This window comes from Neofelis nebulosa, chromosome 4 (assembly GCF_028018385.1).
Source record: "Neofelis nebulosa isolate mNeoNeb1 chromosome 4, mNeoNeb1.pri, whole genome shotgun sequence".
Classification (NCBI taxonomy): domain Eukaryota; kingdom Metazoa; phylum Chordata; class Mammalia; order Carnivora; family Felidae; genus Neofelis; species Neofelis nebulosa.
This window is the reverse complement of record NC_080785.1, coordinates 133,603,194-133,621,493: the sequence shown is the minus strand read 5'-3', so window position 1 is coordinate 133,621,493 and position 18,300 is coordinate 133,603,194. Positions and strand designations below refer to the sequence as shown.

Here is an 18,300-nt window from a genome sequence, read left to right as displayed (position 1 = left end):
TCCAGGGGTTAGTACACAGGCATGCTCCTAGGTTTCCTTCCTGTATTTCTGAAGACTCTGTTTTTGTTTTTTCTTTTTCCCCTCTCCCTTTGCATTTCTTTTAAAACGAAACAAAACTTTTTATGATGGAAAATTCCAAGCCCTTACAAAAAGTGACAGCCTGTGCAATGAACCCTCATGTATCCTTCACCCAGTTTCAACACTTATGAACACATGGCTGATCTTGTTTCATTAATGCTCTCATCCACTTTCTGTCCTTCTGTCCTTTTACTCTGAAGCAAATCTAAGCATTCAAATACTTTAATCTGTAAATATTTCAATGTATAAGATAAGGACTCTTTTGTTTTTTGAGAGAGAGAGGGGAGCAAATGAGTGAGGGGCAGAGAGAGAGAGAGGGAGGGGGAGGGAGAGAAAGAAGTGGGGCTCAAGCTCACCTGATGTGGGACTTGAACTCATGAACTACGAGATCATGACCTGAGTCGAAGTCAGATGCTTAATGACAGAGCCACCCAGGTGCCCAAAGATAAGGACTCTTTTTAAAAGCATAACCCCAATTATGTTAAAAAAAAAAAAAGTGACAATATTACTTAGTATCATCAGATTTCCAGTTAGTGCTCAAATTTCCAGTTGTCTTGCTAATGTGTTTTTTTCAAGTTTGTTTCCATTTTGACCTGGAAAAGGTCCATACTTTACAATTTGTCAATACTTCTCCTGAATCTCTATTAACCTATAGTTTTCCCTTCCACTCATCTTGCTTTCTTTCTCTCTTCTATCTCATTGTAATTTATTTATTGAAGAAACTGAGCTGTTTATCCTGTACATTTCACCAGCTGAGTTTTGCTGATTATATCTGTATGGTGTCATTTAACATGGTCCTCTATCCACTGTATTTCCCATAAGTTGGTTGAATCTGAAGACTCAATCAGATTCCAGATGCATCATCTTTGGCAAGATTGTCTCATAGGTTACCAAGTGTGTTCCTCCATTAGGAGGGCCTTCTCTTTTTTGATGTTAGCTCAATAGCTACATCATTTAATGAATTAAGGATTGCAATATGGTGACCTTCTATTTGTCACCCTTTATTTATTAGCAAGAATATTTCAGTAATGAGAAATTTCCCCTCAGGGCACCTGGGTGGCTCAGTCGGTTAAGCATCAGGTTCTGGTTCTCAGCACAGATCATGATCTCATGGTTTGTGAGATCGAGTCCTGCCTTGGACTCTGCACTGACAGCATGGAACCTGCTTGCGATTTTCTCTCTCCCTCTCTCTCTTCCCCTCTCCCTCCCCCATGCTTGCTTACTCTCACTCTCTTTCTCAAAATAAATAAATAAACTTAAAAAAAAAGAAATTTCCCTTCATCTATTAACAGGTTACCCAGTGACAGGATTCATTACAGGAGACATAGGGCAAATGCTTGACTCTTTACCTTTATTTACCAGTTTTCAAGATAATGACTTGGCACTTCCAATGGTGGCCCAAATGATTTTTTTAAGTATTTATAAACACTGGGGTGCTTGGGTGGCTCAGTCAGTTGAGCGTCCGACTTCGGCTCAGGTCATGATCTCACGGTTCGTGGGTTCGAGCCCCGCATTGGGCTCTGTGCTGACAGCTCAGAGCCTGGAGCCTCCTTCAAGTTCTGTGTCTCCCTCTCTCTCTCTCTGCCCCTCACCCAGTCATGCTCTCTGACTCTCTCTCAAAAATGAATAAACATTAAAAAAATTTTTTTTAAGTATTTATAAACACTGCATATAAATACATTATATGTGTTTTAAACCATTAAAAGTATTGTCTTTACTGATGTTTGAACTGTTGCATCTTGGTCAATTCTTGGAGTCAGCTCCTGGGTCCTCTGGACGTGACCCTAGAAGTCTTTGATATCTTCCTGAGACTGCACTGGTTACCTTAAGCCTTGAGCAGCCTCATAAACATTTACCCTGGGTGCCATACCAACATTATCATATGTGCTCCATGACATGAAAAAAAGTTGGGAAGCACTAGCTTAGGGAGTAGCCAGAATATTCCCAAGTTGCATGGAGGGTGATATTGATTCCTGACCAAATCAGGCCTCTTAGGATGGAAGAAGGGGGAAAAATTGGCTCTTGGAAGCAGGCTCAGAAAATGAATGGAGAACAAGAGAACCCATAAGGGAACAAACACAGCCAGTATCATGTCATGCAACCATCGTGTCTGTGCTGCATGGCCACTGCTGCCTTTGTGGTTCTCACTTCCAAATGTTTGCTCCTCCAGCTCACCATTCCAAGAGCAGGAGTGCACAGGTGCCGGGGGCCAGGTTGAGGCCTTGGGCCTGTCCTCTAGTTGAACTGGAAGGCAGACAGAGTAAGATCTAGCCTCCTTAGCAGCCACGGTAGGAAATCTGCACGGGGACCTGCCCTTTTGCCATGTGCATGGTGGGCACCTCCAAAAGAGAGTGGGGAGCTGGCAGAACGCCAATGGGGAGTGCTGCACAGCTAAAACATGAGGCAAGCCCTCGTTGAAGGGTTTCCTGTGGCAATTCCAATTTACCTCTGAGTTAGGTTGGCCCTGGTGGAAGGCTATACGCAAATGGGTCTGCAGGTCAACCCATCATCACCCTCAAGGCGCTAGCTTCTGAACAGCCACGACATTAATGGGACGAGCAGTTTCCACCACCTAAGTCCTCAGTTCTGGTGGCTCCCAAAATGAGACAAAAGACAATTTCATGGTCACTTGTGGCTATGAAATCTCATCGAGACAGTTCAACTCTGGAAAAATTATATTTAAGTTAATAAATATGGATTTAGAGGGCCAAATAAGCTCAAAGGCCTAGGGCATCTAAGATGAAAAAGAGAAAATAAATGGGGTGCCGTTTTGCTCTCCTGCCCCAAGCTTTATCCCTTGTTACAAAATAAATAAATAAAGGCCTTTGTGATTCCTTTCCAGCTTATCTAAATGGAGTACAGAACATTCATAGAAGAGAAAAAGCAAAATTGCTGAAATCCACTAAATAGTAAATGGGGGAAACCACAGTATGAAATCAAACAGGATAGCAAACATAGAAAGAACTATTCCCCACTATTTCTAAATCTTAAGGTGGCAGTGCATGACAGAGAGGGAAAATGCAAATGTATCTTTAGGATACTTGGATTTTAACCCAGCAATGCTCTACATAAACTTATTTTAACTATACAAGAGAATACCATACTACTTTGAGATGACATTTTCTATGAGACTAAAATTTGCTCTCAAGTCTGGCTCTGAAAACATGCAAACCAATTTATACTGTGATAAAATGCAGAATGTGATTCTCCTGATGTTCTCAGGCAAGAACAACTCCAGTGTTCCAAGCATTATGGCCCATAAGAAAGTTTGAAAATGGGACAGCTCCACTAATAAATGAAATAAAATGAAACAAAGGTCTGCAATATAAATTTTTTGGCTAGGAGAGTGGTATAAATCAAAAGTTGTTGGCTAGGGTATGGAAAAGAAGGATTCTTGTTCATTCTACAGCAGCATAAATTGGTGCAACCTTTTTGGAAATCCAAATTATTTCCAAACAAGGTATTTATCTTGCTGAAATTCTCCCACAAATGTTTTGCATACAAAGATGTTCACTTTAGCACTTAGTAAAAACTGGAAGCAACCTAAATGCCTGGTAGGAGACTGGGGAAATTAATTATGGTATATTCATATCATAGAATATAATATGGAATAGATATTCCATATCACAGTTATGGAAAATAATGAGAGATCAGAACTTAAATATGTCAGTAAATAAATACATTTCAAAATTAGATGAATAGGATGATCTCACCTTTGTAAAAAATTATATTAATGTAAATATGTATGCCACTCTAGGTTTAGAAAATATCTGGTGAATACATATCACTGATAAAGTAGCTTCACTCTAGGCCATGCATTTATTTCATTTTTTAAAGTTTATTTATTTATTTTGAGAGAGAGAGAGAGAGAGAGAGAGAGAGGAAGGGACAGAGAGAAAGGGAGAGAGAGAATCCCAAACAGACTCCACACTGTCAGCAAAGAGTCTGATGCGGGACTCGAACTCACAAACCACGAGATCATGACCTAAGCCGAAATCAAGACCCACTGAACCACCAGGTGCCCCTAGGCCATGCGTTTCTATAACAGTTGTATTAATGGATTTATGTTATGTTATGTTATTTATTTTTTTTAAAGTTTATTTACTTATTTTGAGAGAGGCACACACACACACACACAGAGAGAGAGAGAGAGAGAGAGAGAGAGAGAGAGCAGGGGAGGGGCAGAGAGAGAGGGAAAGAGAGAGAATCCCAGGCAGGCTTCATGCTGTCATTGTGAAGCTCAACATGGGACTTGATCTCACGAAGCATAAGATCATGACCTGAGCAAAGATCAAGAGTCAGATACTTAACCAACTGAGCCACCCTGGTGTTCCTGGATTTATATTATTTTAATGATAAAAAAAAAATCTGTGGTACTCAGATGAGGAGAAATATTACTTTTTACTCAATAGTAATCCTTCCGGTAATGATTAGTAATCATTATTAAGTGGACACACAAGACAAATACTTGGGGAGACATACTACACACTGGATGCAATGACACAGGATTACATAGGACAGATCCCTGTTCCCCAGAAACACTTTTCACAGTAACCTGGATCAACTGTTTGGAATAGGATGCTTTACAGATTATAAAAAATTACATATAGGGGCGCCTGGGTGGCGCAGTCGGTTAAGCGTCCGACTTCAGCCAGGTCACGATCTCGCGGTCCGTGAGTTCGAGCCCCGCGTCAGGCTCTGGGCTGATGGCTCGGAGCCTGGAGCCTGTTTCCGATTCTGTGTCTCCCTCTCTCTCTGCCCCTCCCCCGTTCATGCTCTGTCTCTCTCTGTCCCAAAAATAAAAAAAAAAAAAATGTTGAAAAAAAAATTTAAAAAAAAAAAAAAAATTACATATATCCTTGCTATAAAAAATTTAAATTCAGAATTATGAATGTAGGGGTGCCTGGGTGGCTCAGTCGGTTGAGGGTCCGACTTTGGCTCAGGTCATGATCTTGCAGTCCGTGAGTTCGAGCCCCGCGTCGGGCTCTGGGCTGACAGCTCAGAGTCTGGAGCCTGCTTCTGATTCTGTGTCTCCCTCTCTCTCTGCACCCGCCCCCCCCCATGCTCTGTCTCTCTCACTCTCAAAAATGAATGTTTTTAAACAATTTAAAAAAAAAAGAATAAGGAATGTAAAACAAGTAGAAAGCTCTCCCTTCATCCACTTACATTTCCCTGGGGTAAAAATTTTAATGGTCTTTATCATATATTTCCATTATATAATTTCCATTATATAATGGTTTTTAATATATTTCCAACCCTATTCTCCCATGTAAAGGAATACATACACACATTTCTTGCATAATATCTGTATCTGTTTCACTCTCTCCACACGTGCGTGCACACACACACACACACACACACACACTCATCTTGTATACTGTTCTGTCTTTAGTCTTTGTTTTCACTCAAAATTATATAACTGACAATTTGGGTAGGCTGTGATATATAGTTCTACATTCTTCCTGCTGATCTCATGGAGTCCATGGTACAGAAGTGTTAATCATTTAATCATCTGTTCTCCTATTCACATCTCCAAGGGGTTGCTATTTCAAATAATGGTGCAAACGAAAATCTTGCACAGATAACATTATGTGAGATATCCTTAAGATGACTTCCTAAAGTGGATATGTTTGGTCAAAGAGGTCACATACTTCATATTTTGATTGGCTATAACTCAGCTTTCCTCTGAAAAGGTTGTAGCAATTTACCAGGTCAATTATGATTTAATTCTCCTGCTTCAAAATGTCCATCGCCTCTCTAATCCTTATTTTAGGAAAGTTCATTTAGATGAGGGAGGAAAACAGCATCTTATTTCTAGGATACTTTTCCTTGACTTTTCTGCCTATATTAGTAGTCAGGGCCTTTTTCGTAAACTATAATTTGCTGAATTCTTGTCCCATTCCCAGTCCTGAACTGAGCAGTCCAATGGTATTCTTTCACTTAAACCTGATGACAATACTTTGAGATATTCTGTCCCCATTTTGTAGATGATGCAGCTGAGGCTCAAAGGGGTTAGGCATCCTGTCCTAGGCAGTACAGCCAGTCAGGGATAAGGCACTGGATTAAGGCTCACATCCATATGATGCCAACTCCTCAGCTCCCAAAGGATATGTGCATACCACTCAAAGGAAGTAGATAACACTTTTCATCTCATTACAAGGTCCATTAAAACAGAACAGATGTCATTAAATATCTGTAAATAATGAATGGAGCTGCTTCGGTGTAGAGACATCGAACTGTTGTTGCCCGTTTCATCTGTGTTTTTTCTTCTCACGTTCCTCAGGCCTGGAACCTCCTACCTGGTCTTGCAGAGGGTGGGTGGTTGCTGGGGAAGGAGAGGGGGCAAGTGTCGCCTTGTGAGCAACTGGTTCTACTGCCCCCTACTTAAATGCTCGGTACCCCCCATGCAGCAGCCACGGAATGGCCCCATTTCACAGGCAGGCGAGCTAAGCTGAGCTGAGAGGTGACATGGGAGCTTCAGCACAGAACCAGTTGTCTGGTTTCTTCTCTTTAAACTGTTGGAAACAGATGAGGTTGTTCATCGGTTTTCATTTCCTAAACTTCATCAAAATTGACAGCAACTTCCTAAAAAAGACCATCTGTTACGGAACCTAACCAGATTATTGGCACTGACTAATTACTTCAGGGTCATAACATAACTTAAAAAGTGATGTTGAACGGGGAGCCTGGTTAAGCGTCTGACTCTGAATTTGGCTCAGGTCATAATCTCGCGGTTCACAGGTTCACGCCCTGACTCGGGTTGTCTCTCTCTCTCAAAATAAATCAATCAATCAAAAAAAAAAAAAGTGATGTTGACGATGGGGGAAAAAAAGCAGAAGTTATGTTTGGTGAAAATGTTGGTTCATGGTTCTACTTTCTGGAAAAACTTCAGATACAGTCACGTATTTATACATTTATTTGTATATTGGTACTCACACACATGCATATACATATACATTATAAATTATTCATATGCTTAAACATGACCTAGTTAGCTCAGAGAAAATATACAAAAAAAAAAAAAGTCAGGAGGAAAGAGAAAAGGATAGAAAGACCATAATTAAATTTGATTTATTTAAAACACACACAATATACAGCACAAAGGTGTGGCAAAGTTTTGCTGTATTTGTTACCTAATGTAGCGTAGGAGTCTGAAAAAAAATTAAATTGATCCGACTTGGTCGTGAATAAAGGCCACTGTTCAGACTCTGGCACTAACATCTCAGAAAAAAATTGTTATTTTGAAACTGGGAGTTGGCTTCTGAAGTTTATTAAAGGAAAAACACATTCGCTAAAATATATCATTTCCAAAAGGTATTTGAGAACCAAGTCTTATGAGCTTGGCTGGACCAATACTTGGCATCAAGACCTTGAAATATTAACATATAAAAAGTTAAGGAAGAAAGAAGCCCATCAATTTAAATATGAGTTGAGAGTTAAGACTCTTTATACCCTGATCAGATTGCTTCAAACTTAAACATTAATTTCATTTTAAAAACTGGTATTAGAGTATTTATTAAAGGTAGATGCACTTTTCCTTCAGGAATTATTTGGGAAATTCCTAGTATTACTTTTTTTGCTGGGGCTTATGATTCTGTCGTTATTTGAGGTTGATAATTAGACACAATAAGCAGCTCTTGTAACTCAAAGGGTCAAATTCTCTTTATATTGTCTGTGCTTGCAGAATTTTAAAAAGCCTGGACACGGCCAAAGACCTAGGGAAAAGCAAGCTTTTAATTAAACACTAATGAAGACCAGAAAAAAAAAATGTTGTTGTTTTTTTCTTTTCTCCCAAGAATCCAGGCAAATCCAGAGGGTCCTTCCTTCTATCCGTAACTCCAATGGATGGGCATGACACGAGACAGGGTCAGAATGATGAGCCGTCCACAGCAGGCCAAAAAAAAAAAAAAAAAAAGAAAGAAAGAAAGCACAACGTCTGAAGTGTCTGTCAGCATTGGTCAGGCAACACAGGGCACCTTCCAGAACCTAACCACAGGGCTGGGCACAGGAAACAGCGATCACTTGACAGTCAGAGCTGACAAGAGCTGTAGAAACTGCCAACTTCCCCACCCTGGGCTGGGCACAGACCGGGACTTGCAAGCTGGCCGGCCACACAAGCTAGGGTCCTTGGGCGAGTCCGTTTTCACAGGCCCTGGAGGAAATAGCCTAGTCTCCGATCTCAAACACTGCTTTTTGAATGAACTGGAAGCACAGGCACATCTGAGAACACGTCAGAGAACCCAAACAAATTTATTCTCAAGCTACAATACTTACGTTGGCTGGGGGCTATTTTCAATAAGGAAAAGCAATAAACATACACACACAAATACATTTCTGCCTGCACGGCTTTTTCTTTGCATGAAGTTTCCTCAACTTTATAGACCGCAAACATCCCCTTTGGACAGAGTTCCCCTAATGCTACTTTTTCCCTCCTCCGAATTATTGGTATCTCCCTACACCACAGGCTGCCGTCACTCCTACCCAGGTCCCCAGCAGGTCTCACTGGACATTAGAAACAGCCTCGTAATTGTCTTACCCGTCCCTAGACACTCCCCACAGAGTGGCTAGAGTGAGCTTCTTAAAGTCTGAAGCAGATTCCTTTGTTCATTTAGTCAACGAGTATTTCCGAAGGGTAGATTAGGTTCCAGGCACTGGGGACACTACAGCCAACAAAGCCAAGTCCCTGCCCGTCTTCAGCTAATGTATCTGGTTGGGCAGACACCAGTGAGCGTCTAAATAAAGTTCTAACATTAGGTGGCAATAGGGTTAGGAAGAAAAATAAAGCAGGACAAGAGAAAGGTCAGGGGTAGCCTCTTAGTCTGGGGTGGAGAGGAGGAAAAGAGAAAACCCCAGGTTCCTTCCAGGCAGAGAAAGCCCCAAGGGCAAAGGCTCTGAGGGTGGAATGCATTTGGTGGGCTTAAGCCACAGCAGGGAGGCCAGTGTCACTGGAGAAGAGTTAGGGGACAAGTGTGAGGAGTGAACACCAGAAGCTGAGTGTGTTTGCAGACAGTGGGGGTACAGGAACCTAGAGAAAGGGGCGCTGATCCCTTGTGGGTATGGTGAGCCTAGGCTTTTCTGAGTTGGGACGTCACAGGAGGGATTCACATAAGAGAATGGTGTGACCTGAGTTGCTTCTGGAGCCTGGATTGAGACCATTCACGACTGAGGCTCAACCAGGTCATTAATCCCTGCTATGCCGCTAGGGTTTGGCAGAGGAGAATGGAGACTACGGCAGTCCTAGGACTTCAGGCAGGCAAAGGTGGCAAAGGAAGAGGCTGAATGGTTTGCAAACTAAGCCCATCCCCTACGATGGCTGAGTGAATGGGATTTGTATTTAGACAGAACGGAGCTCCAATCTTTGCTTGTGGACAAGTTACTTAGCAGCTCTAAACAGGTCCCGTGTTTGCCAGGTGGGTTCAGTAATACCTATTACATGTCGCTGTTAGGAGACTTAAATGAAATGGTGACTATAAAGGGCTTAGCACTATGTCTGACACTGAAAATGTTCACTAAGTAGAAATAGCCATAGCTAACACTTTTTTTAAAAAGTTTATTTATTTTGAGGAGGGGAGAGAGAGAGAGAGAGAGAGAGCCACCCCACGAGTAGGGAGAGGCAGAAAGAGAATCCCAAGCGGAATCTGCACTCTCAGCGCAGAGCCCAGCTGAGGGCTTGATCTCACAAACCTGAGCCGAGATCCAGAGTCAGATGCTTAACCAACTGAGCCACCCAGGCGCCCCACCATAGCTAACACTTTTGAAACGCTTACCATGAGCCAGGCACCCTAGTGAAATCTATTTATTTGTGTTGTCCCCTCAACAACCCCGGGTGGTAGGCCCTATTATCATCCTCAACTCAAACACGAGAAAATGAGGCACAGAGAGGTCCCATAATTTGCCCATGCCATACAGCTCTTAAATGAAAAGTGTTTGGAGTTACATCCTGGTCAGACTTTGCACAGTCATAACTCATAACTCCTAGTATGATAACATTAAGCTTAGGATCAAGTTTTTCAACCCATGTTATTTTTAAGCTTCATACCATGTAAGTGTGAGTATTATTTTATCTTTGTATTGGTAAAGAAACAGGCTCAGAGCAATTAAGCAGCTTGGCTCAAGGTCACACAGCTGCTAAGTCAGGAAGCCTTGATTTTACCGGGTCCAGCTAACTACAGCTCATTCTATTTCCCTATTTTATCAAGGCCCTTTTCTCTCTCAGATAATAAGCATCTAATCACATTTTAATGAGACAAACTCATTTCTGTAAAAATATTTGCTGGCTACATTACCCAAGGGTAGCATGACGCTTGTAATAACTGGGTCTCCTTAGCAGTTGCAAATCTCAGGGTCATATCAAAGGAGAGCTTACACAGATGAGAAAGACAGCGGTCAGTGGGGTTCCATAGCCTTCGTGCATAAGAGTCTAGGGTTCAGGGTCGAGAAGAGGAAAGTTTAATAGCTTCATAATGCGGAGAGGAGGAGGGAGGATCCAAGGCTTCTGCAGACTTTAGGGGTTCCAACGGTTATTCACATAAATAAGAAACTGAAAACACTGAACCTATAAAGATAACTATTTACCAGGCACTCATGCACCCATCCAACCAACCATCTACCCCCACATATATCTAACAATATTTACTGACAATATCAATATGTTTAATTTCTACCGTGATCCCAGGAGAGAAACGCTTTAAGTGAGATACTCTAATTATCTATATTTTACAGCCCAAAAAATCAGTCTCAGAACTCACATGGCTAAAAAAGGTGAGTTAGGAATTTGAATTCAGGCAGTTTGAGTGCACGGACTTCATTTTGAAGCATGACGCTGTGTTTCCACCCCATGTTTGTTTGAGTGAAAGACTAAGTTAATAAATTGATAAGACTCTATCTTTATGTGCTGTTTACCTCTTAATAAATAAAGTAGCAAGTCAGTGGCAAGAGGCTGAGCACCGGAATCAGACAGAGCTCTGTTCAAATTCCAGCACCATGACTTATTAGTTAATAAGTACATAAAACCAATAAAGTGGGGTTCATGATATCATCTTGTAGAGTTGTTACAAGGACAAAGATAAGACACAACATCTCATAAAGCTAAAAATCTTCTGTACATACACTGGAGAAGTTCTTGATCATAAGCCCAAGGAAACAAATACAAAACTTTTCACTATTGTCTTTTGAGACACTGAAAAATTGTATGCAACCTAAGTATCCATCAACAAAAGATTGGTTATATTCATGCGATGGAATATAGGGATTAAAATGAATTTAGAGATAAATCCCAAAAGCTTGTTGAGAGAATAATAAGGCAGTAGAATGATATATCCTCTATAAATTTGACAAACATAGAAGGGTTATCTATTTATAGATACAAACATAGGTGTCAAAATTATCAAAACATGCCCAGGAATGAGACCCATGAACTTAGTGGTAGGATTTTAGGGAGAGAGGAAAAGTACGAGGGTGGTTTCAACTGATTCTATATAGTTTGGTTACATTTTTAAAAAGTATCTGAAGCAAACATGGCAAAATATTAAGATGTCTTAAAACCGAGTGGTGGGTGCATGGCTTTTTTACTCATACTATCTTTTATATGTTTGTATATTGAAAAAAAAACCCTCAGGGGTTTTGGTCTTGTTTTGTCTTGTTTTAAGATAACGCAATTAAAGTGCCAAGCAGAAGACTCAGCACACAGCGGCTGCTACATAATTAGTAGCTATTAGTCAAGGCAGGGACACTACATAAAAGCACTAGTTAGGGAAAAATAGTTATTTAATCAACAAGCTTTGCCCAAAACACAAAATTCAAGAGACTAAAAACGATTAGGACATTAGGGGGAAAGTGGTACTATTTAATTTATCGCATTCATCAGCCTCTTTCAAGCCAAGTTTGTTTTCAAGGATGCCAGAATCTATATGTTACATATGAACACCTAGAGGCACACATATGTGTAATTACATAGAGATGGCAATTTTAATTTTTTTCACGAGGGTCTAATTTTCTGCCTCCTTTCTGTGCTTGAAGTCATATCATCTTGCTGTAAAGTTTAGAACTACAGGTCTGATTTCCTATTTGAATCCTTCACACTTTTCCATAGCCTCCAAATCAGACATCACAAAGCCAATGTTCAAAATAAACAGAAGAGGGGGATAAACAGGAAGTTACTCTGTGCTGCCACTCCACTGAGAAAGGACAGTAGGAGGAAAAACAAACACCAATCTGAAAGGCAGGAGAGTCTTTAACTTGGTGTTTCTCAAGCTGGACGACAAAGGCTCTGAAATGCTTTTCAAAGATACTGAGACTGATTTTGTCGATTTTAAATAACACAGTCTTTCAGAAGTATACTTCTGTCAAGTGATGGGCTAGAACATTAAGACCGTTTTCCTTCTCAGTTTTGGGGTATCTTCACATCTCAGTTCCTTGCCCTAAAACCCTAGTCTTTGGTTACCAGAAAAGGTGGGAGATGAATTTGCTCAGCGATAAGGAGACTCGTATTTCATTTATCTGCCAAGTTTTCTCTCCTTTCTGTATGTGTTGCTGCTGTTAACTGACTCCATGGCTGCCCAATCCCTTCAACAGTGTAGGATCCAATCAGGAGGCCGCCCTGAGAGTGAGACTGTGTCCTGAAGCCAGATTCTACATCCTTTAAATCAACGCAATCCTTACTTTCCACTTCCTTCCTGTGGGTCCTTCCTCAGTTCAGGCTTTGATCCCGGCACCTGTTGGGCAGGCATTTGCAGAAGACCCCATGATGTGCTGCCCAGACTTATTCCCTCAGCTACCAGGAACATTCTAAGCTGACAGCTCTCAGCTCCCTCTGGGGATTGCCCTCCCTTATAGAGCTGCCTACCTCAAGGTCAAGGTCCCTCCGCATTCTCAAGGGCAGTCTACTGCCAACAACGTGTTGATGTAGGTGGGAGGGAAGAACAGCCCTCTTGTTCCAAATGGGGACAACTCTCAGTTCCAGAGCTACCCATGAGGGCAGCTGAAGGCATTGCTGAGCCTGAATTATAGCCCCTTTTCTCCTCTGCTCCTCCTGCTTCTTTCTATTCCCTTCTACAGGTGTTGATCCCAGTGCGCTCTCTGGTAAACTTCCTGCTCGTTAATTTGTTTCAGGAACCAAATCTGCATCAGCATTCACGCTGTTCCAGGGTAGGACTGCTTACCTGGCCCCTGCAGTTGAGTGCGTGACTGATCAGCTCTGACCAAGGACCCGCAAGAAGTCACAGGAGCTACTTAGAGGCCAAGCATTTAGTTGCCAGTGCCAAGTCCCGAGGAGCTCTTCACTCTCCATCATGGTAACTGGCAACGTGAAAGAACATTCTGTGAGTCTAAGTGACAGTGATGAGCAGAGCTTATGGACAACCTGTGATGCGACGGTAGTGTGAACCACAAACAAACTTTAAGCCATTAGGATACTGGAGCTGTTTGTTGCCATGGCAAAACCTAGCCTATCCTGACCTATACACCTGTGTCACTGCAGCAGCCCCTAGCTCCCCTTCCTTTCCCGCCTCCACTATGTCACCCTCTCCCAAATCTGTCAGCCTCACTGCTGCCAGTGATACTTCTAAATCAACCTCTCCCCTGCCCCCGAAGTTCTGCAGAAAAATATCAAAATCCTAAAGTAAAAGATCATTCAAATTCAGATGTTACTCTCAATCAAAATCTCTGCCTCTGATTCCGACTCGCTCTTTTTCTCTCCCCTGCTCCTGCCCTCTCTCCCCATCGGCCTTAAAAAACTGTTTATAATTCCACCAAAGACATGTTTTCCTATGCCTGAAATGCCCTTCTGCGTTTCTTCATCTATCCAACTCCTACTTTCCCCTCAAACCTCAGCTTGAGAATTGCCTCCTCCAGGAAGCCTCCTTGGCTCTCTTCCTCTCCCTTTTTGCTTTTCTCCAGTCTGACTTAGATTCCCTCCACTGTGTGCCTAGAGCACCTTGGCCAAGGGCCTCCCACAGAGTTTCATTTCCTTATCTGTCTCTCCTCCGTGACAATAGATTTCTTGACGCAGGAAAAACGCCTATCTTGACCTTGTGTGGTTGACACCTTGGGACAGTAGCAGGGATGGGGTAAGCACTCTGATCATTATTTTAGGTACAAATAAATGAACAAACAAACGAGTCAATCTGTAACTCCAATCATGTTCTACAACAAAGGACCTCGTAAAGGTAAACTGAACATTCATCCTGAATATTTATTTATTATTTTCCTGGTGACTAAGTTTTTGATGAGAAAATTCTTTCATATTCCTTCAAGTTCTATTTTTTCTATGCCTGAAGTATGGACCTTTTTCCCTCTAGCATTCTGTACCCAACACATTGCTTTTTTTCTAGTGTGGGAACTGTTGAACTTTTTCTGTAAAGGAGCTGACAACAAGTATTTTCACCTTTGTGGCCAATCTCATCTTTGTATGAACTACTTGACTGTAAGTAGTTAAGTCACAGCTACTCAACTCTGCCACTGTAATGCAAAAGCAGCCATAGACACCAAGCAAACGGGTGAGCAGGGCTGTGTGCCAATCAAACTTTATTTACAAAAACAGAAGGCTGTGTGTGCAATAAAACTTTATTTGCAAAAACGAGGGACAGGACAGTTTTCTCTTGTGAGTCACAGTTTGTCAGCCCCTCTTCTAGTCTGTGTAACTCAGAGTAATGTGGAGAGTGAAGGGTGGGGACAAGCAAAATATACAGGGTTTGAAGCACACAGGCCACTGAATGCTCAATGGGGAACCTGCCTTTTGCGGGGGTTGGTCTTTTCCAGCCAATGTGGTGGGATGCGAAGTTCATTTGTTATCAGGATCATCAAAGTGTTGGACAAAGAGAGATTATTTCCTTAGCGACCCTAGTGGGAGCTGCCTGTATTTCCTAGAGTTTTTGTATTGGCTTAAAATGTGGGTCTACTGTGTGAAGACAATAAAAAATACCCAAGGCCCACCCTACACACGCTGTGGGAAACCACAGTCTCTTTCAGTGAACATCCTTGCCTGTAAAGATGGGAATGTACTTTCCAGAGAACTAGTATCACTTATAAAAAACAATAGTAATACCCGGTGCTACTTTATCAAGTACCTTCTACGGGTCTGCTGTTAAGTACGGTACATACTCAAGGGCTAACATTTATTGAGCATTTGTTTATATCAGGAAGGGCATTTAGTGTTACAGATACTATCTCATGAATTTTTCATCCTGTTCATAATGCAGGTACTACAGTTCTCCCCTTATACCCAGGAGGCTCAAGGGGGGAAAGAGGCTTGGTCAAGGTCAAATTTGCTAAACTTTGAGTCTATAGCCTCTGCTGTTCTGAACTGTATGCTCCCCACTCAGTGCCAACTGCCTGCCACAGGGGAGCTGACCCGGCCTCTTATGGTCACTTGAATATCTCAAATTCTGTCTAAGTTACCTCCTGCTGGAAGGCAATGACTCCACTCAGGGTTTGCAAGAAATTCTAGCTTTGAGGTGTTGGGGATGAGGGGACAGCTTAATCCCAAGAAACAAGCTGAGGCCTTTGTTAGAACATGTCATGCTTAATAAAAAGCAAAGGGTGTTGATCTTTTTTTCAACCACATTCTCCCACCATTTTCTACTTCAGTTGTTTGTTAACCCTAATTAATTGCTATAACAGAACCCATCTAGGCAAGATATCAGCAGGATAGATATACGGCTGATGAATCAGCTTTTAAGGTTTAGCCCCAAATTGAAGGCGAATGTCTCAGTCTGCTACTTTAACCAAATTCAAAGCTTCACTCATAAAGTAAGTCTTTGTTAAAAGGCAGCCTCAGTGCCGCTTCAGCCTGCTTTTTATTTAGTCGCGTTACTACAGAAATGCCTTATAGCTAGCGCCTTAATTATTCATAGCTTTTGGCAAATTAAGTCTCCTGCCTCTCCAATATCTAGATGTAGAGGAAGTGTTCAATTCCAAAGAAATGATGCCTTCCCGGCTGTGCCAGCCAGGCAATAACGTTGTTGCCAGATTCCTTATGAATAGGTGGGAGATCTTATTTCACGTATAGTATATAAATAAACAAAACACCCCCAGGGAACCATCAGGTATTTCATGTAATGGATATCTCCCGCACCACCCTTATTTCTCTCTGGCGTGATTGAGCCCGGATTTCCTTACAAACCAGACTATTCAGACTAGAAGCAAGAAAGATGACACCTTTCTATCGTCAAGATGATAAAAAACTGAGTTCAGTAAAATATGTAACCCTGTGGTGTTTTCCATTTGCCACTAAACTGGACAGTACCACTGAACACTCCCCTTCGTGCTTTAGAATTTGTAATTATGGGATAGCAATAAGGGTATTCTAATGATGAGCCCCCACCCCTTTAACTCAAATTACGGCGGCGAAATACTTAGAAATATATTTGCCATTAATCTTTTTTATATTAGAGAGCTCTAGATTTGAGGTTCTAATAATTCAAGTGTAGGGGGCATTGCTGATTGCAGCTCAACTTAGCATTGACCCTCCCCCACTGTTTGGCAGCTGTGTGGTCTGCCTGGGACCAACTTCACTCCCAGTTTCACAAATGGGTCTGCTCTCCCACTGGTCTAAGCCAATCAGTGTAATTAGTGTTTCTCAACAGTTTTATTCACGATCATCTTTTTAAAGAGCCTTTTAGATACTTTTTTGTTTGCTAGTCACCTCCTCCCCCTGCAAATTCTAATGCCAGTAGAATCCTGTATATCTGTTTAGGTATTCTATGTACATCTGTGCTCTATACACAAAAAAAGAGTAAGATTTTTGTGCCACCCTCCTACCTTTAAGAAACAATGTTTGCCTCTTGGGGGTCATGTCACTCCCACTGAGAATGCTGAATTATAATCCCATTCCCTGTGCCATTCAGTGCATGGCATTGGGGGTGGGCACCGTCCCTAAGTTAACCCATCAGAGTGAAAACTGGAATTTTTTTTTTTTTGATAGCTGGTGGATATGAGAAATTTTCTTTCTTCTTGAATGGGTTGATATCTGGATCTAAGCCCTGGAACTGCTGCAGCTATCTGCTATCATGATGGAAGAAACCAGCCGAAGAAAAAGCCAACACACGAACAAGGCTGGAAGAATCATAGGCAACAAGTATAGTGCTCTGATCAAACCATACCTGAAGTTCATCCAACTGCTAGACTTCTCAATTGTGTCAAAAGTGCCTTCTTTTTAATTTGTAGGTTAGTATGAGTTGGGTTTCTAAAATGACAGAGCAGATAACATTTGTTGAATGCTTCCTAAACTCTAGGCACTGGGCTAAGTATCTTGTGTCAATTAATTCTTTTATCAAACTCTGTGATTAGCACTATTATATTTCCCATTTTATGCATGATTAAACTGAAGCATAGTAAGGATAAGTAACTTACTCATGATCAAGTGTAGGCAGAGGTCAGATTTATTCCTATGTCTCTCTAACTTGAAGCCTAAGGTATTAACTACTTTATTATACTGCCTTTCAGTTCTATATAATTTAAATGACTATTTTCTTGATCATTATTTAAAAGGCATTAACGAAAATAGTGTTTCTTTTTCTTAAGTTTTTAAAAATTTTATTTATTTATTGAGAGACAGAGACAGAGAGAAAGAGAGAGAGAGAATCCCAAGCAGGTTCCACACCATCAGCACAGAGCCTGACACAGGGCTCGAACTCACAAACTATGAGATCATGACCTGAGCCGAAACCAAGAGTCAGACACTTAACTGACTGAGCCACCCAGGCGTCCCGAAAATGTTGTTTCTTTGCTAGCAATTAGTTTATATTGTGCAATTAAGAAATCTGTGGTCCTTGCAAGTTTTAAAATATTCTTAAAATTCTTTTCCCATGTACAGGAAACTCTAAACTTAGAGATCATTTTCCGCTTATCATTATTTTAGATGTCCTTTTTTATTATCATGAGAGGGTATTGGCTCAGTCCCCATCCATTTAAAGAAGAGAAAATCTTCAGTTTAGTAGGATAATCCTTCAAGTTGCTGTGGTTCTTAAAAATAATTATAAAGAGTCCATGGGGTCTCCGGATCCTGGAACCTCCATTTTTTATCTGGTCACTGACCGCAAAGAGATAAACTATAGCTCCCCTGAACTTGGGGAGAGACACATAAAGGCTGTCTGGTTGGTTCCAATACTTGTGTTCTCCTTTTAAAAGTTTCTCCAACCTTAAAAAGCAAAAACAAAACTCTATCGGGGTCACTTCTCCTACAGACCAACGCAACAATGATTTCCCCAAAGAGAAAAATGCTCA

At 41.4% G+C, this 18,300-nt stretch overlaps 1 protein-coding gene across 10 annotated transcripts in view; it reads right to left on the bottom strand.

The window, feature by feature from the left end:
• FRMD4B (FERM domain containing 4B) overlaps positions 1 to 18,300 on the bottom strand; it is a 323,079-nt gene that overhangs the window by 150,697 nt on the left and 154,082 nt on the right. For 2 of the 10 annotated variants that reach the window (XM_058728806.1, XM_058728812.1), the window contains one exon: positions 13,239 to 13,374. The exons of the other annotated variants lie outside the window; for them this stretch is intronic. The gene's annotated coding sequence lies outside the window, so the exon portion shown is untranslated. The remainder of the gene's footprint in view (positions 1 to 13,238; positions 13,375 to 18,300) is intronic. 10 annotated transcript variants of the gene reach the window in all.